The sequence below is a fragment of the Urocampus carinirostris genome, chromosome 11 (assembly GCF_059441175.1).
Source record: "Urocampus carinirostris isolate Australia breed hairy pipefish chromosome 11, RoL_Ucar_1.0, whole genome shotgun sequence".
Taxonomy (NCBI): Eukaryota; Metazoa; Chordata; class Actinopteri; order Syngnathiformes; family Syngnathidae; genus Urocampus; species Urocampus carinirostris.
Window position 1 is genome coordinate 12,352,874 of NC_142359.1, and position 24,260 is coordinate 12,377,133.

The 24,260-nt window shown below is 39.4% G+C and overlaps 1 protein-coding gene across 7 annotated transcripts in view; it reads left to right on the top strand.

The window, feature by feature from the left end:
- The window catches only part of nrxn2b (neurexin 2b), a 631,720-nt gene that overhangs the window by 138,639 nt on the left and 468,821 nt on the right, over positions 1-24,260 (top strand). The gene's annotated exons all lie outside the window — the stretch shown is intronic.

Consider the following 24,260-nt stretch of genomic DNA (forward strand, 5'->3'; position numbering starts at 1 on the left):
TTTTATGTATGTTTACTGCTCAAAACAGACACCACACAAAAAAAACTGAAAAACCCTACATGCCGACATTTCTTGTGTAAATATCATGTAAATTATAACTATAACCTTATCCTTCTTGTTTTATAACCTTATCTTCTCTGTTCCTTCATCTTCTTGGCTTTTTACCTCACTGTGAATGTGTGGAACTGGAGTGTTATGCCCAATTTCGTTGTCACAATATGTTAACCCATTTTGTAACAATGACAATAAAGGTATATTTTATTCTATTCTATTCTATATAATTGGCAATTGATGATAATGTGCAGGTTTATTTACGAAGCAATCTATACTTACGAAGGGGATTCCATTAATTGGAGTCCGGTAGCGCACTTTTCTATTTTTAGGGTTTTCCCTTTGACCTCCCCAGGCTAATTAAAGTTACTGACCGTGCATTGCCAGGTGGCGTGAGATTGATGGCTTTAAGGTGCAAAAGCCCGGCGGTTGTTTTTGGAACGTGATTTTTGGGCCGTGTTTGTACACGGTGCCTCCTGGATTGATGACGCTCCTGTGACACCGAACCCGTTTTTTTCATTGGCAAACACAGCGTGCGCTTCCATCTGTGTCCTCACAAAAAGATATACACACGCCCACTTTCTTTTTTGTCCCATTACTTCCTGGACTAAGGGTGAGCGATACTGAGAATATTGATATCGAGCTGATCCGAGTAAATACATGTTAATATAGATCAGTAACGATAGATAAAGATACGAATACTATTTAGTTGGAAATGTCATGATTATTGAGCAAATAATCCCTCACCTTTGAGTTAGTTTATATGTACGGTTAACACAGGACAAATATTTTAGACCCTAAACATGTTCATGTTTTTAAGTAAACTACAATTCAAACTTGAACCTCCTGAGACCCAAGATTGTATTATGTCCACCTATGAGAAGTCCAAGTCTTAGAAAGTTAACAGAATTAGAAAAAAAAACATACTATTTTGAATACAGAGCAGCACGGCGGCGCAGTGGTTAGCACGTGTGCAGCATAGTTTTGAGCTCATGGGATCAAGCCTCCTGTGTGGAGTTTGCATGTTCTCCCCATGCTTGCGTGTCTTTCCTCCGTGCACTCCGGTTTCCTCCCACATTCCAAAAACATGCGTGTCAGGTTAATTGGCCGGTCCAAATTGTCCCTAGGTATGAATGAGCGAGCGAATTGTCTGTCCCTGTGTGCCCTGCGACTGGCTGGCAACCAGTTCAGGGTGTCTCCTGCCCACTGCCTGAAGATAGCTAGGATGGGCTCCAGCACCCCCGTGACCCTACTGAGGATAAGCGGTGCAGATAATGGATGGATGGATGGATTTCTAATACAAATGTTTTTGAAAAAAGCCAAGAAAGTCAAATAAAAAAGCAACAATCTGACAAAAATACAAATATAAAAACATCGAAATTTCAATTCTACTTTTCGTTGAAAATAAAGACAGAAAAAGTGTAAACAATGCAACCTAAATACCTTTAACATTATAGAACATGACATATTTCTACTAATAACTGTTTTCACGGGAAAAGTTGAAAGATTCAAACCAAAATAATCAACAATGTCATTAACAAGGCCTTGGCCCTTTTGCCATTGTGACAACAGATCTGTTTTTGTTCAGGAACAGTAACATGATGACCTGTTTCGGTTGCAGGGTCAACCTTTTCCCACGTGTTTGTCAATTTGCCAAACCAATTTACCACACTAATGACACCGGACAATGATGTTTACTGTTGTTAAAAAAAAAAAAAAAACTACTGTGCCGTCCTTCCATTTGCCTCTGTCATGTTTAACTTCTGAAAAAAAGGTGCACATATATTTGGCCCGCTCTTCGATCTGGCAGGCAAGATGCAGCAGCAGGCCAGATGCTAAAAGTGTGGCTCTGTCACCCACTCAGCCATATACTTAGAGTTGCAGAAGTAGATATTCATGCAGAAAATCGGCGCTTTGAGAAGAATTGGTGAAAGAGCCAGGACAATAGTATTGATACGATCCAAGTACTTGCTGAGTAGCGATATTATCAATATTTGGATCGATCCACCCACCCTTGTGATTTAAAGCTTAGAATGTGGTCTATCATTATCGTGAATAAAGTTTGCTACAGTTAGACGTTTTTACGCTAACTTTGTAGCTACGCCAGTGTCAACATTGCTTATCCGAGGCGTGGGACTCAACATTTAGAATTTAGTCTTTTTTCCACCACCTGATCGGGATTCATACATTATAAAATGCCTGAAAAAGGTAGGGTATTTGTATGTAATTCCCTCCCCTCTTATCACCGAATGATTGAACCGAGCATGAGCGGATGCGTGTCGAACCGGCCTGCACGCTAGCGTGCGATTGGACAACAGCAGATTAAATACGGCTCTGGTCAGCTTGTCTGATTTAGTGTCGTGTTGAGGAATGTTATGGCCCAGCTAAGCTGATCTTGATCAATTCAATCAAGGCTAATGATCTTTTCTGTCTCAGTCATCAGACTTGCAACCTAATCCCGTCCTCAGGGAAGGACAGTAACCAGTTTATCATCGCCCTGACGTCATTCCTTCCCCCACTTCTTTGTTGTGAAAATGCTTGGTTTTGTCTGGATGTAGAGGATTACAGATTGAGTGGGGCTTGTAGTTAAACAAGATTATTTGGAATATCCTGAAATTGATTTTGTGCTTATTTGATCGTGAGAAACGTCATAAAACCTAAAACTTTGGCATTGAATCGGGAATGATATAAAACCAGAGCAATGAAGATATTAAATGTGCTCATGTTGCTGTAGTATTAACCCAGATTCCCTTTGTTTTTGGATCATTGTGTTTGAACAGATTTAGAAGCAACTGTAGATAGTTGCTAACGTTTGTTAAACAAAAATGCCTAAAAATTGTCATATTTAAATATATTTAACTTACACTAATGTTAATGGTTCTGAATAATTGTTAAAACACCGTAGGTCTTAGTCAGACTCATAGTTCTGGTTTTAATGTCCTGAAAACAAGCCTGCTCTTGATTTATTTGCTGAATTATTTTTAATGCTTTATCACACCAATCCGTCACCATCAGAACTATGTATTTCCATGCACTTGGCCTAAACAATTGACCTGTTTACTGGACAAAGGAAAGAAAATGCAAATGGTACCATGGTAACAGTTGATCCCGCAGACATTCGGGAGACTTTTCATAAGTTGGACGGTCGCAGTGTAATGGCTCGTCATATATTTTACGGTTAACAAATTCCTTAACCCTCAGGGTTGTCGGGGCACCGCATCCTGTGGCGTGTCTTGGGCAAGTACAGCCTGGCATGGTCCATCCCTCTCCAGGTGTTTTTTTGGGGGGGTGGGCTAGGGGTTTGCTCCCCACATAAAACGTATAGTACGGGTAGCAAACCATTCTTCCTGATTAGACTCAGATACTTGTCAGGTCAAGTCAAGTCATGTTTATTTGAATAGCCCTTAATCACAAAGGGTCTCAATGGGCTGCACAGACGACAGGTTATTGCAGACCACAGACCATCATGACACCATCCCCTGATCTAAAACATACATGAGGGCAAATAATACACGGATATTGGCAACATAAATATAGGTTATTCATATGCTATAGAATAGAAGTGTGATTTAAGCATAGATTTAAACATTTACACTGAGGTTGCAAATCGGATCTCAGGGGGAAGAGCATTCCACAGCACCGGGGCCCGAATGGAGAACACTCTCGAACCGGCGGATCTCTTCTTGGCCCTTGTAGCTTTATCATTTGGTTGTCGTTTTTTTTTTTTAATATATTTTTGTTTATTGTTCTTTTTTTGGGGGGGAGTAAAGCGTCAACCTGGATGTGACAATACTGAAATACTGGGGGGGGAGATCTTACACTTCAGTTCCAAAATACAGACCATGCCTTACCATATACATAGGTAATTAATTCAGTCCATTTAAGTCTCAAAACAATTGCGTTTCCAGTTTTGTATTTTATTTCAACCAACGCTTCCAACATTCCCCCAGCTGGGCTTTTATTTCAACTATTTTTCTTGAACACTATAATCAGACCATATACGAGGAATAAAAATGCTGAAGCACTAGACTTCAATTTAGAAACGTCTAGTTCTTCTGCATGTTCCCACTGGAGTTTGGATCAATCTTTTATTGGGCTCTTAAGGACTTTCAATCCTACCTTTTGGTTTCCTTTCCTCTCACTGACTGATTAATCAATATCTAATGGACACTAATACAAAAGCAAAGCAAAACGCATTCACAGCGTGTGCCTAATCAGCACGTATAGTTTAAATCAAATCTGCCTTCGCTTTGATTAATGCAAGCCGCACAAGGGCTAAAAAAATGAGGAAAAGTGTTTGTGCCGGTGTGATTCTGTGTTTGCTCAAAGTGAGGCTGCAATCAGCAGCCTACTGTCGAAACTGCCCTTTGTGAACATGTTCCGCCTCAATGGCGGCGGCATGATTCTCACCCAGCATGCCACTTTTCATTGACTCCAAAGAAAAAAGTCGGCATGGGACAAGTCGGTTGACGTATCAATTACATATATTCTGTATTTTAAAATAATTTTTGGTTTAATTTTTGACTGCTTTTATTCAGTATATTTTGACACATTGCAAACATTTGGATGATTAGCTCTGTGAGTTGCAATCCTATTCTGGAAAGAGAATCCACCAAACCGAGCCCAATTTTTTGACTAGTTTAACCAATCTTTAAAGGCATATGGATAATCATATTTTAGGGATATTTACACATAGATTACCAAATGAAAGCTTAGTCCTCACCTTTACTTTCCTTTTGTTTTTAGTAATCTGTCATAGAAAATGTTGGTTCCAGCAAAATGGCACTTCTTTAAGCTCAAATCCATCCATCCACCCATTATCTGCACCGCTTATCCTCAGTAGGGTCGCGGGGGTTCTGGAACCCATCCCAGCTCTCTTCAGGCAGTGGGCAGGGGACACCCTGAACTGGTTGCCAGCCAGTCACAGGGCACACAGAGACAGACAATTCGCTCGCTCATTCACACCTAGGGACCATTTGGACCGGCCAATTAACCTGACATGTATGTTTTTGGAATGTGGGAGACTTCACCGACGTCACACCGTTTTAACATTGCTATGTGGCTGTCCTTACATGCCACATGGTTCATGTATTCGGTGGTTCCCTTTCCTTGCCCGACAGTGCCGACGAAGTAATCAGCGGCACGTACACTCGGGGGCCAGAGTCACACTTTATCCATTCTCTGTCCTTTTCCCTCATCCTCACATATAAAATATGCAGTTTTCGATTTTTTCGGTCTCGGCCCCTAAAATCAAGTTAATTTGTCGAACTCGGGCTGGGCCTCAATACCAGCGGGCTGTGTCAGGCCGGATTTTTTATTTCCAGAACTACTTCTCCTCTGGATTATTGTTTGGAGAAGGAAAAAATGCCACATTTTAACGCTCAAAACCTAGACTGTCACAGTTAAACCCGGGACATCTGTTTAGGAGAGTTATTCAGCCAATCACTAGACGGACATTTTTTTTCTCTTGCACACAGAGGAAAAACGTTCTCTGCAAATGCTAGCCGATTCCTTTTGTGTACCTGCAGCTTTTTCCAAATTCAATTATGCCATGAAATGCCAGCGACTGCAAAGCTTCGACTTTGACACAGGAGGTAGATTGTGCCGGCTGCAAAATAAAAAAATAAAAAAAGGTTCATCCTCTCTCGTCTGTCCCTCCGCCTCCTGTCTTGCTGCTGAACCAAAAGGTTGCAGGAAATGCCACAATCATGTACCTGACCCCCTAAGACGTCCTTATTTGACCGTCTCACATCTGTTCCCCCCTTTTTCATAGCGTGAAAAAACAAATCACCCTTTTCATCATAAAGCAATACATTATTTCATCCTGTGTTAATAAAAGCAATTTTAGTGGGATAAACATCCCAAAGGTTAAATAGCACCGACTCCCCCGTCTTTATTTAGAAGCCATGTGCACATATGCCATGCTGAAAAAATGCACAAGCCAGGCTATGTTTTTTGCAATTTTCATGCATTAGCTCATTTCAAGGTCGACCTGATTTGTGTTCCGCTCTCCCTGCTAGTTGACAATAAACAAAAGCAGACATTTCTGAGAAAATGAAATGCTGAACTGCCTATTTTACTCCCACGGACACAACCGCCCAGCAACCCCCACAGCTCCCCACCCAAACACACACTGTGCCTCATGTGATTTCTCTCTTTGCTGTCACTTCTCTTGATGAGTAGTCAAAAATGAGCTTCACTTGTTCAGCAGATGCTAAAAATGCTTGTTTTCTCTTCTACAGGGTAAAGACCTATTTCATTGTCTTCTGACCTTGGTTGCTATGGAAATTATTACATTTACAGCCAGCCAGCCTAGTCAACAGCGCTAAATGCGTTAGTAACCACCACACATCGTCTTTGGCCTATAGAGCAAGTGAACTAAGAAAAGGTCATGAAGTGAATTGTAGGGTTATACAAAGCAGGCAGGTCCAACCTGGACCCTGACAGGGAAACCTTCAAGTCCGAAAGCATCCACCTGCATCCGTGACTTTCTCCATCACTATTCATAAACTAGCCTTGACCTTTTTCTGAAATGTTAGGGCAAATTAGTTGTCAGAGCCCCTGGACGTGGCAGCCGTGCCAAGACTAGAATGCACCGCTGTGCTTATTCTTCTCCTGCATGGTTGCCTGGTGCACAACATCAAATTTGAGCCACTGAATGGGGTCACAAATTCCCACAGTAACCAGTGTTCTCGTTTGCCTGCGTCCCTGCGTTATAGACGCATCATTTTTGTTGGGGACGCATAGTCTCAAATCAACTTTTTTGACACAAAATTGTCATTATTACCCGATTACATTTTTTTTTAAACAAAGATTTACCGCACTCCAAACTTTTTGTCAGGCAGATCCAGCAGATGTTTTTTTGGTCTCGCGGTTCGAGTTTTCGTCTGCACGCCGATCTCGAGGTGTGTGGTGAAAAGTCCGTCTCTTTTTAGAGAACCGGCTTTTTCGGCTCAACTCATTCAAGAGAGCCAGCTCTCAAACGGCTCCCTTGCTTTGATGCATTTTATTACGAATAATTATGTTGTATAAAGAAGTTAAGAAAAAAAGGAAGTATAAAAACAGAAAATGAAAAAAAGACAGGTTTGTGGTAAACCCTTTAATCGGTATATTACCAACAATAATTTGATGCAGAAAATGAATTAATAATTTTATGATTAAAACTGAATGAATATATAGATTTTTATTATATATTTGTCACCGATTTACAATTCCAACCTCGATAACACTACATTTTGGGGACCCATTGATCTCTGTTGGGACCCATAGATTTTTGAGCATGTGAGTCCCCGGGACTCATCACTTTTCAGAGGTCAAATGAACACTGAGTAACCCTAATCTAAGCACCCTATTTCTCTATTCTCTCGATTTTTTTCTGTACCAAGTATTTAAGCAAGGCTTTGTGGTAAAAAACCAACTTCATTTTAAGTCTCATTTCGCAGTCAGCCTTCAACTTGGTAATTCTTTTTAAGTCAGAGACACAACATTTTTCGGACTATAAGGCACAAATAAAACCCCAAATTGGCCAGAAACTCTAAAGTGTGCGTTATAATCCAGTGCACCTTGAATACTGTAGAAAAACAATAGATTAGGTTAGAAAGCGGTATACTTGTGCAATGATTAATTAACTGATAAGCATAGCTGATCAAAATCCTAAAACTTTGTTTTTACCAGAATTTAAACACATGGCGGTGAGAAAACATAAATCTTTAAAACAACAGCGTTTCAACTGACATACTAAAAGGCATAACGTATTATCTCGTTATCACACTGTTTTGCTCACGGTCCCAGAAATATGGATTTGCATAGTGCATTTTGTTTTGCATTCTCTCAACATTCTCAAATTCTTCACCAGTGAATGTCGGAGAATGGAGAAAACATAATATTTCAAATAACTACAGGACATGCTACATGTTAAACCACAACGGTATTTACGCACAGGTGAAGAAGTGGAGGGACTGTTTAACCTAACACCATGCACTATACAAATCAGTGTTTCTGGCACCTTTATTAAACATGGTGGGATAATGAGATGAAATCAAAGCATTTTCATGTGTTATCTATATCACTGGTCTAGTGAAAAGTGTTTTCACTCTGACTGCCGTGACCTGGTTCAGTTGCATACAATGTATCGGTAGATCAATCACTACACTAATATATACTGTAAGTGTATAAAGAGCCCACCGGGTATACAAAAATATTATTGTGGTCTCAATTTCATGGGGCTTATAGTTACAGTATGCTTTATGTATGAACAGGGTTGGGTAGGGTTACTTTAACTTGATTACTTTCAACTACTTTTGGATTACTCCAATACCAAATATGCTAATAACAGACAAAGGAAACTAAATATGAATAAAATTACTAAATTTTGTGCAGGCTTGGGGAGTAACGGAATACATGGAACGGCAAAAATGATGTTGGCAAGCTGTTTGGATTTAACTTTATTTTGTTTTTGTCGCATTTTATGTTAGTTTTGCCGAAGATCAAAGAGATCAAAGCCAGGGGAGAAAGCTTACCACGAGTTGTGAGTCATAATTTTATTCATATTTAGTTTCTTTTGTCTTTTATTAGCATATTTGGTATTGGAGTTATCCAAAAGTGATTGAAAGTAATCAAGTTAAAGTAACCCTACCCAACCCTGTGTATGAAAATATGACAAAATACTATTGTTTATAGGTGCACCTTTTGATACAGTGAACATTAGAGTGTGGAAAATACGGCACTTTACGATTTATTTGAGGATAACCTAATCTCTCTCGTGGGTCACCCGTCTTTGATTTCCAACCTGCTCATTGAGCCTTTCGGAAAAGAGTAATATGGAATGAGAGTGTGTTCAGACCAGCTCCTAAGTGATGTTACTTGTAATCCTTTCGTTCCTGACTGAGTTTTATCAGGCCAACGGGAGATAAGCGAAATGTACATACCGCGTCGCTATTCATTCGACCGTCTGTCTCGCTGTTCTTCTTAGAGGAGCTGTGAGCTGCTGTTTGAACTCCCTCCCTCCCCTCATTGTCAGTTTTGCTCACCTTTAGTTGACTACGACTGTGATTGAGTGCCGCCAATGCGTCAACATTTCTTTCATCCATATTTGATGAGCCAAAGAATCTTGCTCATTACGCACAACCAGGGGATGCTTGTAATCAGGGTTCACAAACGCTCTGAATAATTATTTAACCAGATTGTTGTGTTTATGCATGCATGGAAACGGGTTCAATTGCCCCCCCTCCCGCAAATCATAGCCTGTGTTGTTGCTTCCTTAGAAAGAGACCTCTGATTAGGTAATAACAGGAATGATTTCCTGTTGTTGTTTTTAATCATTTGGCTTGCTCAGGCATCCTCCTAATTTGTTAGGCTAATTTTATTCCTTCCTCTGAGAATGTATGTCACCGTTATTTAGATAAAATAATATGGAACCAATCAAGAGGCCTCAGAGCAGACCTGGGCAATTTTTATATTTGTTTATGGATGTATCTATTTATGGATTCATGTTTATCTCTTTTTTTCCACAAAAAAACATTGCAAAAATCAATTAAAATTAATCCTTTTTTAGAAAACAAATGACTGCATAAATCAAACGGCAGCTTGCAGTAACGGCTAACATAAGCTAGCATTATCAACCTGTATTGCCAACACAGAAGCTTGTATTTGGTCTCCTTTGTAGGCACGAGAGGAGTACCGGCAAGTAAATTGAAACCATGACTACTAAATGGTAATAGAATAGAATAGAATAGAATAGAATATGCCTTTATTGTCATTGTTACAACATGGGATGTGCTGTGACAACGAAATTGGACGACTCCAGTCCCACATTTACAGTGAGGATAAGGAAACAAAGAAACAAGGAACAAAAAAAAGTAAAAATAAATACATATACATTTAAAATTATAATTAATACGTGTGTGTAGAAATAAAGCCTATTTAGATTTATGTGTTTTTGGGAGGCTGGCATCAGCTAACATTCTCAACTCGCATCGCCAACACATAAGCTAGTATCGTCACCACTCTGTAGGTACGGGATGAATAAGTGCATCCAAACCAGGCTTGCCTAACTCGAGATATGGCAGCAAATTAGTTTATTATTTAGAAAAATAAAAATATGATGTAAAAATGAAACATACATAATCATATGATAAGATGACAATTCAAATATGTATAGTAAAACACATTTAGGTTCATTTATTTAGGGACAGAATAAATGAAACCGAGGCAAACATTACCATTTAGCATAAGCTAGCCTTATCAACTCGCATTGACAACACATAAGCTAATAGAAATATGCCACTCATTAGGTACAAAATGAGTAGATGCATCCAAACCAGGCTCACCCAACTGTATATATGTGGCAAGGAATTAATTTTTTTAACATAAATAATACATATTATAAAATTATAACACAAAATAATAATGATAAAAAAAGACAATATTAAAAACACAAAGACAAAAAAAAAAAAAAACATTCTGATGATCATTGAGTAAATTGTTTTATTTTTGTGGCTACAATATCGAAAAGAGCAACACATAGAAGCAATATATTCATTTTGAAATATTTTTGTCCAGGAACTTATAAATGACAAGCAAAAGGAACTGGCGTTGCCAGGCCGATAGAAGATTGGATTGTGCTGCTTGTAGTGGTCGTCGCAGTACCCAATTGGGCCGACAGAGCGTGTGTGAGACCCCATTAAAACAGACCACATAAAAACAGATTTTTGTTGATTTTGTAGATATTTCGGGTGCCCTGATATAAAACGTAGTGGAGGTACATAGTCACAACTGTGTAGATTTTCATGAAAATCGGTTGACTTGTAAGTCACACACAAATCAGGATTTATAAAAGTTTTTTTCAAAGTACAGTTGCTACCGACTTACGAACGAGTTCCGGACGATCGTTCTTAAGTTGAATTTGTTCATAAGTTGCTTCAGTGCTATATTTAGCATGTTTACGGTTTATATAAGTATGTTTAAGGCTTGTATAAGTAACTTGTATTGTTTTGTACTAAAAAATAAATATTTAATAGAATAATATGCTCTATAGAGATAAATAAAGTTTAGTTTAACTTACTTTTGGAAGATGGTCTTCAAGAGTTAGGCGACTTCCTCCTCCGTGGTAAAAAAAAAAGTGGCTGAAAAAAGCATTCAGACCATTTTCTCAAACGCGTCAAGCTTTCTTATTCCACTTTCGTTTCAAAAGCAACTGCTCGCCTCTTCCTTACACTTAACACCAACCATATTGAATGGATGCACAATATATTAAACGATAAAAATGTTATAGTTCTTAGTGCGCTAGAGATACAGTATGGATGTTTACACACGAACTAGTAAAAGCCAGATTTCTTCTTCATGGTGGATGCGGGGTGACCTCTCACAGCGCCACACGCCGGTAGCGGCGGAAAGAAGCACTACAGTAATGTTCTCTACTTGGAAAAAGGTACACACAATACACAATCTAACCCACAGCATTGTCTGGATATTCTTCGACATCCCGAAAAAAATGATCGTATCTGCTGGAATCCGTATGTCGATTGTATGCAAGTTTTTTTGCAAACTCGCCCAATTCTATCAGCTGCCTCTTTTCTGGACTTCTGAGAATCAAGAGTCTGCTTCCTACCAATACCGGGCAGGTTGTAGCATTCCACAAGGATGTAAAACGATCTCATTATAAGCCGTCAAGTGTCGTCTATCAGGCCTTTGGCTTCTCTCAGCTGTGGAACGCAGATTAAAAGTCCAAAAACTCTTCATGCAAAATACAATATGTCATTCGCCCGGCGTGGAGGAAGCAATGCAACAAAGCAAAAGGTGCACTCTTCATAATAATAATAATAATAATAATTTCCTTTGTATTGTCATTCTTTGTAACAATGTACACAGAACGAAATGTCGATACACCTGACCCGTTGTAGCGAGTCGATGCAGCCGCAGCCAGAGGGCGCCGCCATTATACCAATTAGGTATGTCTCGGTCGAGGCGCGAACCAGCGACCTCCCAGTCTCAAAGCGGGCACATGTGCCGGGCAGAATATCTGCTGTCCTGTCTCTGAACTTATTTATTCCTACGGTGGAGCTTTAGCACTGTGATGAGTAGCATGGTATGGCTGATAGCTAAAGTGATGCATTAAAAGCTGTGCCCAACGGGCTAGCTCTTCACAGGAAATACTACCGCTGTTGCGGAGTTCAAATGGGAGAGCTAGTTATGAATTTGCTGGAAAGCTATCTGTCTATTAACTTGCTATTTGCAGACGCAACAGTACATGACAATGCAATTTATACATTTATTCACAGTCACAGTTCAAAGCTTCTGACTGTCACCTTATTTTAATCATGCAACTCTTGGGCACTCTGAATTTCACTATGGGTTCCTAACGCCCATGGAGAACAATTTGCACATCCAAGAGTAGTGAATATTAGAGGGAAATTACATTCATCTTCATTGAACGTCCACAAATTTGAATTTTGGCTAGTGTTGGGTCCACCACCTAACATATCTGAATAAAACACAAAAACAGACAAACACGAATCAATTTCAGATCATTAGGAATCGTATAAGCTCAAGTCATGAAACTGCTCTGGCTTGAATCCGGACAGCTCCCCTTTATTGCCAATAGTTCAGTCACAGAATTATGGGAGGGATAACAAACACTACAAGGAAACACAAACGAAAGTAGGGGGACATCAAGCACACTAGGGGCGGCAGTGGCTCGGTAGAGCGCTCGTCTTGGGATCAAGAGAATGCAGTTCGAATCCCGGCTCCTCCGTGTTACATGTTGAAGTGTCCTTGGGCAAGACACTGAACCCCTGATGCCCCCAATAAGCAGGTTAGCTCCTTATATGGCTGCACGGCCGCTATTGGGAAATGTGAAGCACACTGTAAAGCGCTTTGGGAAGTCTTGAGTTGAAAAGCGCTATATAAATGCAGATCATTTCATTTCACCACAAGGAGACACAAACGGAAGCAGGGGGACATCAAGCAGACTCCGGCATCACACCAACATGACAATGCAGCGTGTCTTATCAGGCAAATGTTTGATAAACTTGAGTTGTTCAGAAGATAGTCTTTGAGGTAAGGGACATACTTTACTCAACATTGGGGTCTCTATGTTTCAATACTTATCGCAAATACACTATACATTAACAATACTCCTATTAGTCAACCTAAACCAAAGTTATTCTGGCACTCAAACTTTGTTCCGTCATCCATGACATCAGAACTGCATTAAAGTTGAAGCTGCTTTTAAATGCCCCAAGTCTCGCTTTTGAATTATGGAGCAGTCCATTGAAACATCGTACTTTAACCTTGTAAGAAGAGACCATGGAATTTATGCTGCAGGCATTCATTCCGTCATTTTTTTTCCCTTTGTAAATCTTTTAATGGATGAGGATGTAGATAGAACATGAAATTCAAGTTTTACTTGTTCTGGCTTTTTCTGTAAAACATATAGGAATGATCAAAACTAGTCCAATTTTGAAAGCCCAACGCAAAAATTGAAGTCAAGACGCATTTATTTGTATAGCTCTTTACCAAATAGTGTCTCAAAGGACTGCGCTGGTTACAGTTACACCATCCCCTGATCTTAAACCAACATGCGGGCAAGGACAAACTCAAAAACCTTAGCGCAAGGGAAAGAAATAAAAGCACTGCTCGCTAAAATAAAAAAAAAAATGATATATAAAATTGAAACAACAAAAAACCCTTAATGCAATACAGTGGGGCCTCGCTACTTCGCGCTTCGACGTTCGCGGTTTCAGAGCTTCGCGGACCTAAAAATTGATAATAATAAAACAAAATAATAAAAAAATAATAATAAATAAAAAAAAAATTAAGGTGTGCCGCAGGTGGTTTTGGTCCCCATTAACCGCGATAACCGAGGTCCCACTGTAACTTAAATTCAAAACAATTTATGGACAGTTTGATTGGAAAGTAAAACAATTTTTCTGTTGACACATAACTACAATCTTGAGTGCTTTCTAAAACTCAATGTCTTGAATGGAAACAACCAAAATCAGTCTTGTTCTCTATTTAGTTGAAATACCTTGAAAATATCTTAGTAATCTATAGTATTGTTTTTTTTTTTTTTTTTTTTTTTACTTTGGCATGTATAAATGTGCATTTTTGTTGTTCCAATATCAGTTGCTAGCAATGTGATTTAATGAGTCGGCAATAAGATAATGTGTGTTTTTTTTTTACCTGCAAAATACCTTCCTCATGTTGCTGTTTAGCTTGACACCACATGGTGTTAATGTGGCACACAATTTCAATATCGAGTGGCTTCAAACATGAAAGAAAATTTTTCACGAAAGAATTCTGCCCAAAAATTAACAGTCCGTCAAAATTGAGCAAACGACAGCTTAAGATGTGAGATGAGCATTAATATACAGTTTATTTTTATCCATCCATCCATCATTTGCCTCGCTTATCTTCAGTAGGGACTCAGGGGCACCGGAGCTCATCCAGGCTGTCTTAGGGCAGTTGGCAGGGGGACACCCAAAACTGGTCGCCACCCAGTCAAAGGGCACTCAGAGATGGACAACATACCCGCCCATTCACACAATTTAAAGTCACCCATTAACCTGCCATGCATGTTTTTTGATTGTGGGAGGAAACCCGGAGTGCCCGGAGCAAACCCACGCAAGCACTGGTAGAACATACAAACTCCGCACACGAGGTCAGTAAGTAGTCATGTAATGTTTATTTGTATAGCCCTGAATCACAAGAAGTCTCAAAGGGCAGGATTTGAACCAATGACCTTAGAACTGTGCCACAGAAGTGTTAACTGCTTAATTTACAACTATACTTATAAAACGTATAACTACAATTTATAACTATAATGTATAAAAAATATACAATTTCATTTCTTTACAATTTTTGCCTTTCTTCCTCTCTTAAGTGGACATGAATTTACATTAGACTATTAAATAATTTATCACCATGCACAGTTAAAAGAACAGGTGTCATAGAAGCCATAATTTGCTACCGGGGAATGCTGTTTTTTTCTGCTTTTAAGGACATTGGAAAGATATTTCCATTGAGCAAACTCATTTTTAATTAATATTTCTTTGCCCCAGATTTAATACGCTTGTCCCAAAATAATCACATAAGCAGCTACTACCCACACATTTTCTATTTTATTTTTATTTTTGGTCCAGACCTGCAAACGTGTGCAGGGGGTTAATGTATTTAGATTAAAATAGGTGGTCAATAAAATGCAGCTCGTGGAAAGCATTCAGCCCTTCTAAATATTTTGCTTGGCCCAATGAACAAACATCCCCCACTTGCCTGTGAACCAAAAAACCATTAGGGGACAATGCATGCTATTTAATTCTCATTTATCTATTGCTGTTATTTTAACAATCAATATCTAAACCTGAACTCAACTTCAACTGTATTTTGAAGTATGCTTTATGTACAACTTACAGGACAGATCGTATTACTTCCTCTTCCCTGAGTGCAAACATACAATAAATAAGGCACGATACAAATAACAAACTATTAGCCACCCAAAAAAAATTGTTTTGCTTTTTTTCCCCCAAAAGAAAAAATGATGCATATCTATATATATATATATATATATATATATATCTATATATATATATATATATATATATATATATATATATATATATGGGTTTAAAAAAATGTATAGCCGGAATCTAAATAAATCTGTTTTGTCCGTCGTTTGTCAGAAGGCAGAGGTGTGGGGTCGGGCAGGGAGAGAGTTCGGTATCCTGACAGCCCACTGGAAGTAGCTGTCCTTTAGCCTGCTGGTCCTGGCTCTAAAAGAGAGAGCAATGTTTTCCCTGACTGCAGCGGGTTAAAGAACCTGTGAGATGGGTGGGTGGGGTCACCTGCATTCCATATCAATTAAAAAAAAAATAAGAAGAATAATACGATTTGTATTTGCATTAGGAGGCGCTACTTTTTATTCTTTGTCCATTTAATTGGCAACATATTTTCTTGGAAAAAAAACTTAGTGATGTACACAATTTGTCCCTTTTTAAAACATTTCCACAAAACGGGTACTTAATGACTCTCATCGCATTTATTCCAAGTACCTCTTGATCCTTTTTTCTCACTCCAGCCAATCAATGTGTAATAGATGCTCATACAAAAGCGTAGCAAAGAGCAGACACAGCGTGCGGCCAATCAGCTTCTCCGCTTTCAATCAAATCCGCTTCTCTTGCTCGCCTTTGATTAACGCAAAACCGGTCGGCGTCGGCGCCGCGTTTCGCGTTTCCTGTTTTCCCTGTGGGGTGCCTGCATGCAGCGGACGCCCTTTTGCCATTGTGTTTAGCTTCAAAAGTGGTGGCACGATTCGCTTTTCATTGACTCCTACTCAGCCGAACCGCTTTGATTGCCGTTCAAAAAGGTTGGCAGCACAATCTACGTCTATCTGCAAACAGAATACAATGCAGTGACACTAGTACCGCTCCCCTTCCCCCAACCCTTTTTTGCGTTATTTCAGGCTTCAAACTTAAAGCTACAAAGCTGAAAATATTTTTTCAAATAAACATCATGTACAAAATCTAGAGGCGGGATCAAATCTTAAAAGTATTAAAACATTATATTTAAAATTTAAATGTGAATTTCCCTACGGGGATGAATAAAGTATCTATCTAAAATAACTGTTGCAAACATATTGCCCATCCTGCTCTCTCGCATCAGCCAAGTAAATGGTAAATGGTCTGCATTTATATAGCGCTTTTCAGGTAAATGAAGACCTCCCAGAGCGCTTTACAATGTCCTTCACACTTACCCATTCACACACACACTCACACACCAATAGGGAGTCAGCCATGCAAGGCGCCTACCTGCTTATTGGGGGCATTAGGGATTCAGTGTCTTGCCCAAGGACACAACGACATATAACACTGCGGAGCTGGGAATCGAACCTGCCACCTCTTGATCCCAAGCTCTACCTCCTGAAGTGACTCCATAAGTACCCTGTTAACTTCTGAATAATCCTAAATGACAGAGTGCACTAAGTCTCTCTTTAAATGCGCCTTCTCTGTGATAAGTTCAGAGGTCTGTGAAAGCAGAGACTTCTGCAAGGTACTGTAGATGCCGTTTTGCTTCCGACCGGCAATTGATTAGCTTCACGGAAAGAACGGTATGTTGTATCGTGACAGTCAGATGCACTCAACACAAACACAGAAATGTAAATGAAACCGTCCGTCAAATCAAATGGCTGCAATTTCTTTACAGAAGAAGCTGCATAACGGGCGTCATGGCAACCTATCCGTCGACTCAGGTTCAAGTGCATCTTAGTGAATACAAAAGTTGTTTTATAATAGATTTCATCATTGTCTATTTTTTGAGCAAGACCACCAATGTGAGTTTTACAACAGCGGTTCTCGAATTCAGGACCATTCATCTCATCCTCATAACAAGTAACGACCCAAGTCGAGAAAAAAAAAGTCCACTTTTCAGATTATCAAATTTAAAATATTTGAACTTAACCAATGCGCTGCCCAGTGCACACACGTTCGCAGCTTCACAAAACTGCAGGCCTGTGCCAATTTAACAAAATGAGTGCTACATTGAAGGAGAAATACAATCCAAGCAAAATAAAGTGTTTTACCTGCAACACAGACAAATATGCAGTGGTAGTTATACAATATGTGCAACAGATACTGGTCACTATATCTTGTGTACTGTATTGTTGCCCGATGCTTAATCTATTGCACCCTGGTCATCCTGGAAGTGGGATTACCCCTTGTGAGGCCCCTGCTCGATGTTTCTTATATTCCTCATGCTGAAGTTTTTGAGGTTTCCCCCACCCGCATGATGATTTAAGATCAGGGGATGGTATAATTGTAACCTATGCAGTGTTTTGAGACCTTTTGTGATTAACGGCCATACACATAAATGGGACTTGACTTGAATTGACGTGTTGTAATCTAATCCTTACCGGTCTCTTATGTCAGTGATTAAAATGTAAGACACAATTGTCCTATTGGCCCATTTTGTACAAGTAAATATAATTTTGAATAAAATTGTAATCCTTAAAAGTACCCGTCATTTGATTAAGTCTTGTATTCTGTAACTGTAACGGAATACAATCATATTTTCTGTATCCCAACGCCATTACACTCATTTCCATTACTCCCCAACCTGTCCGCGACCCACTTTTGGGTCCCGACCCACCAGTTGAGAAACACCTTTTTATAACACGTAATTGCTGAAGGTAAAACAAATACCAAAAAAGGCTCATAAATCACCCATGTGCTTTTTTTTTTTTATCCCCGTTGTGTTTTGCTGCTTTTCCCAGTTCTTGGCTTATTACGAGGCAGCGCACGTCCGGCAATGGATGGCTCTCATTATTTATGATGGCCTCCACTCGGTGCAGCCTGTTGCCGCCCGGTGAGCTGTCAGCCGCCACCTGACGCTAATGCACCCGACGCCATTGCCGGAAAAAGCCCGCAAATTATCTGCAAGAAGTTATTGGAATAGATTCCTGCCCGCTTAGCTCCCAGCCACAGTCTCATTTGTCGGCAAATTCGCTTATTACAATCTAGTTTTTGCACAAACAAATAACATAATGTAATTATGTTTACCATATTTTGCTGACATTAAGGTGCACCCAGAAACTCTTAATTGGCCAGAAATGTGAACGTTCGCCTTGTGTTTGAAAACACATTGGAAATGCATATCAGTGGATTATCATATCCGAGCGAATACTGATCACCGATATTTATTGCTGATCACAATTGCCTTACAATACTGACAATGGGAACCCATCTAGTGACTGTAATCAAATGATCTTTTACAGGACTTTTTAGATATCATGTTGTGATACATAGTCCAACCTGATTACTCAAATTGGAAGATTCGGGGACTTTATAAATGGGACACCATAATTAATGATTTGCATTTATAAAGTACCTGAGTTGTGTAGTAACCAGTGTCGGGCAGGCTACATAAAAAAAAGTTATTTAACTGTGTTAGTAACTGAATGATACAATTAACAACTTACCAGGGAAAGTAACTATTTCCGTTACTTTAAAAATAAGTTATTGTATGTCAAAGAATTTGAAATTTTCTGAGCATTATTCAAGTCAGTTGAATGAATAAAAAAAGAAAGGTATTTGTGTTATGGCATCTATTTATTGAATCTCACCAGCAACAGATTTATCCTACACTTGAAGTGCAACAAATAGATAAATTAAATGGAACAAAATGAAAAATGGAACAAACAATACCACAAAAAGAAAAAGAGAGATAAAATAGAAAATAACAAACTTTACATTTTTGTATGTGCTTAACAAATGCTCAACTATTCTATGTACAAGGAATCTATAGGCAACAACACAAAACCCAATCAGCTATTTTGGATGGTGACATGATCCGAAAAGACGCGACATAAGCGACCCGAAAGATCGGAAATACGCGCTGATGAAAATAAGGCACCACTTTTGACTGTCAGTAACTGTAACAGTGTGACAGACGTAATAATTAGTTGGAATACCCCATTACTGAAAAAATACCGCCAATACATAACAGTCTTATTTCTAACGCCATTATTCCCAACGCCATTATTCCCAACGCCATTATTCCCAACACCATTATTCCCAACACTGGTGGTAACACACCAAGAAGTACCAGCAGCAGAGTTACAAAACGTTATTAACACATTAGAGTACTTACTTCAGAGAAAAGTAACTATGTTCCAAGAACACGTTCCTTTGTAACACGCGAGTCACAACAAGACTAATACAATGACGGTTACAAAAATCATAAAACTGACAAAAAATGAGCAAAACAATGGTTGTGTAATGAACCCAAAAGCATTTTTCGCCGATGTGTCCGCCGTCGCCACAATCGGCGAGACAACGTAGCCCAAAAGATAACTCAAAACCCGGCGAGGTTACCCTGAGGTGCGTTCGTGTGTGTTACCTCAAACCGGGAAGACTTTGTAGTTTGTGTGTACTGTGCTTAGCAGCCTTCCCCTGGCGGTGACATTTTCCCGAGACGTGTGAAGCCATGAATGACAACGAGGCGCTCTTTGGAGTGTGCGTCTGCAGAGTGGCCTGCCTGAGCGAGATAAGGCAAGGGGGAGGCCGCCCTCTCGCGGGCCTGTGGCCCGTGTTGGGGCGGGGACATAGCGACTAGCGCATGTTCGATTGATACCCACTTTTTCAGTCGGTCGCATCACACCGGTTTTGCGAGCACATTTATATATCGGTTCTCATCACAGATGTTTGCCTGGAGAGGGATGGGCACCATCAGGCAGTACCTGCCCATGACACACTACTGGAAATGGTGCCCCTATGACCCTAATAGTTAAGGGATCCAAACAACCAACCAACCATTTTTGTTTTTAAATGTGTGCAGGTTTCTTATCAGTGCTTGAAACCCTTAAAAAGACTTGAATTTAATTATTGTGTTTTCAAGGATTGAAAAGTGCATGAATTTTGGGTAAAGTGCTTGTAAATGCTTAAAGTTGTTGCTTTGTTTCCAACAAGACTGTTTGAAAATGAGGCCTATAATGCCTTCTGGTGGCTTCCCTTTCTATAACATTTATTCTGCCCTCATGATTAACGGAAGATGACATTAGTTTTTATGTACTTCTTTGCATTGTGCCCAAGAAGACAAGTGCATACTGTACCAAAACAGGGCACTATAAATTGTGTATTGGTGCTAAAATTGTATATACATGATGGACATACATTATGTGCCATACAAAAAAAATCCCCAGTGGTAAATTATAATGGGAATAACTTACTGCAACTCAAAATGTAAGTTACATGTTTACCCAACTCCAAAATGGAGAGAAATTTGTCTCAGAAATATTTACATATGTATTATCGAGCTCTACAAAAAACATTAACGATTTACTCAAGATCTAAAAATATCTTCAAAAAATGGACACATAATAATAAAAAATGCAAATGTAAATGACACATATATTTGTAGGGCTGCAAAATACATGAGTATACCTGATTTTTTTCTTTTAATGGTACTTAAGAATTTCGATAATTTGGCTCTGAAAGGCAGAAAAAAGCTCTTGAATTTGGTCATTAAAATGTTGAACCAATTCTGACTAAAAGTGGCTACGAGCATAAAATCACTATCTAGCACCACCCCTCTTTATCCCCTCATTCCTTCTTTTTCAAATGGTGTGCGTTTTGATCAACGTAACTAAAAGTAAGACAAAAGCAGATAGGCATGGGGAAAAAACAACAACATACAAATGCATTTTGAGCTCATTTGGGTATTCTTAACACAAATAAATATTCAACTTTTAATAAATAATTTGACTGAATATGACGTCTGAGAAGGAAATTAAATGTTTTTGAGATGAAGTGTTTGAGGATTATGTTAGGAGTGACAAGATTGGATAGGTTGAGAAATAAAATTGTGAGAGACAGAACTGGAGTAGTAGTGGAACTGAGCAAGCGTGTGGATAAGAGAGTACTCGGTTGGTTTGGACACATGGAGAGGATGGATGAGGACCGAATGTTGAAAAGGATCTACAGAGCAGAAGTAAATGGAAGGACACCAAGGAGAATGTCGCGATTGACGTAGATCGATGGTGTTACGAGTGCACTGAAGGAAAAAGGTCTAAATGTAGTGGAAGCTAGAGCTCTTGTTGGTGATAGGAATGAGTGGGGAGGTGTTGTGAAAGGATTGTGGGCTGTTTGGACGCATTCTAAGGGTTGGGCAGAGCACCCGTATGATGCAGCAGGGGTAAACCAGAGAAAGCTGTCTGGCAATGCTGTTGAACAGAAGAGTGTGTTGTGTCACCCTGACCCAAGTGACGTGGCCGCTTTCTTGTGTCCCGTTTCATCTGGAGGGACGAAAGCGTCACCAACTTGGTTCCTGAGGTTTGTTTTTCTCTTTTTTTTCTTTTCTTTGTTTTTGTGTATGTGTTTGTCTTGCTGTTGGTCACCCCTCTCAAGGGATATGATTAGGGTAGATATATAGATAGATAGATAGAATATGACATCTAAAGCAGGCCTTGAGCTGAGTCGCCCATCACGTGTTGGGTTGGATTATTTGAAAATACAACTAACAAGGATATTGCTTTTTTTCCTGAACCTGTTACAAAATTGGTCGTAGTGTGAGGTCCTCATATTAAAAATCTAATTCGATAATAAAAGAAGATCAACAAGTTTCCATAGTTGACAGTGGTATCTGGCATTAATAATTTAGTTAAAGCATGAAACCAACGTAACATTTCTCACTTTGCAACATCAGATTATTTGAATTTTCCTCCTTCCTAGATCTCCTTGGAGTCATTATCATGAAGAACATCTCCCATACACGAGTCAGTGTAAACACACACCTGTTTGCACTGCACTCCTGCAAAGTATTTGGACAAGAATGCTCTCTGTCAAGCACAGATGCTCATTAATATGCATGACCTCAGCCAGTCACCCCGGGTGGTACGTGCACACACATTCGCGCTGTGTTAGAGCTTTATTTATTTTTTAGGGCTTTTTGCTTGAAAAACGTCAGCGGTGGCAGCAGATGGCCCCGCTTCAGAAGCGCCGAGCGGCCATTTCTGTAGGGCGGGCCCCGAAAACAGCAGCGAAGTCGTGACGACATGCGCCTCCCAACCCTCGTTTTGCAGAACCCTCTTGTGCACATCCTTTGAAGGGAAAATCAGTCGATGACTGCAAATAAATCCGGAAAGCTGCTAGCTCGTTAAATCAAAGTTACAATTACCTGACGCTAATAAAATATTCCAAGAGACGTATCGATTTAAATCGGGGTTTCTAAGCTATAGCTATTATTAATATCTGTCTGGCTTTCAGCTGCGACCTTTAACTGACAATTAGTTTTAATTAAAGGAGCGGCCGTTGGAATTGATTGACTGTAATCCATGCGTTTTCAGCACCTTGTAATTATACTTTGGTGACATAACGCGGAGGGGTTCTTGGGCCTGGTAGACGAGGTTGACGCGCTGGAAAGAATCTCTTTTGCAAAATAAACCAGAACATAGCGAGTCCAGGTTGATGTACACTTTGCGGTTGTCTGCGTAGGATTAATGAGTTTAGGGCAAACCTAAAGTAATAACTCTTGTCTGGTGAGCATAATTAATCGTTTTATATGGCCACATAATAGCTTCTAATAAGTGGAGGAAGAGGCAGTGGGTCCACAAGCAGACACAGCATTCACAGAGCGCCGTGGATTAGCATTGTAATCCTCACACAGCCTTTATTCTTTTTGTATGGTGTTTTTTTTTTTTTTACTGATTTGTTTTTATTAAACTCTCCATTTTCAAAGCACCCAAAATAGGTAAAAATTAAAGACAACAATGGATTTTTTAACTCGCAAGGAGAACAGGAGAGGACTGCACGGATAACCTTTAGATACACTTCAATCTTTTCTAATACTCCTTTTAATTAAAAACGATAGGTTACAAAAGGGTGTGACTATGAAAGAACAACATTATTGGCTGAAAGTGACATAGTGCATAGTAGTCAAAACAACAAACAACAATGAGTTAAATGGTCTGCATTTATATAGCACTTTTCAGGTCTCTGATGACCTTCCAAAGCGCTTTACAATGGGCTTACCCATTCACGCACACGCTGTATTTGCTGGGCAAATACCTGCTTATTGGGGGCATTAGGGGTTCAGTGTCTTGGAAGCTTCAACATTTCTAAAATTTATCTCAAAATGAGCAATCCTTTCAAACAATATGGTACAATTTTATTTTTTGCAGACCAAATTGGCTCACCCTGTATGAAACAAGGTAATCGAAACTGCGATCACTTGGTCCTAAGACAAGCGCTCTAACTTCTGAGCTACTGCCGCCCCTGAGGTATTGCAGTTAAAATAATGAACTGGCATCCAACGCAATCTCCTTGAATCAATAGGTCAGAAAATAGACCCAGCACATATGATTTCGATGTTCTAAATCAATTGTAAATATTCTGTGCAAAAAGTAGCCAATTTTTTGTTGTTTTTTTGATAACATGACTCAGATTGTGTTGGTAACACATTTAATTTTTTTGTTGAAAAATAAGTAATTGAAATTCTCTTGGCTTTAAGCAGAAATTCCTAATTTTTAAGATCACCTTGTGTCATCCATTCATCCATTATCTACACCGCTTATCCTCAGGAGGGTTTATTCAGTGGGTCACTGTCATTTGCCTTGGCAACATGGTGATAATGCCTCTCCTTCCTTTTCATTCAATAGGAAGCAATCACAATTGTGTTTGATAGGGACATTGCTTCATTTTATTGTGGTTTTGTTGGTTTTATTT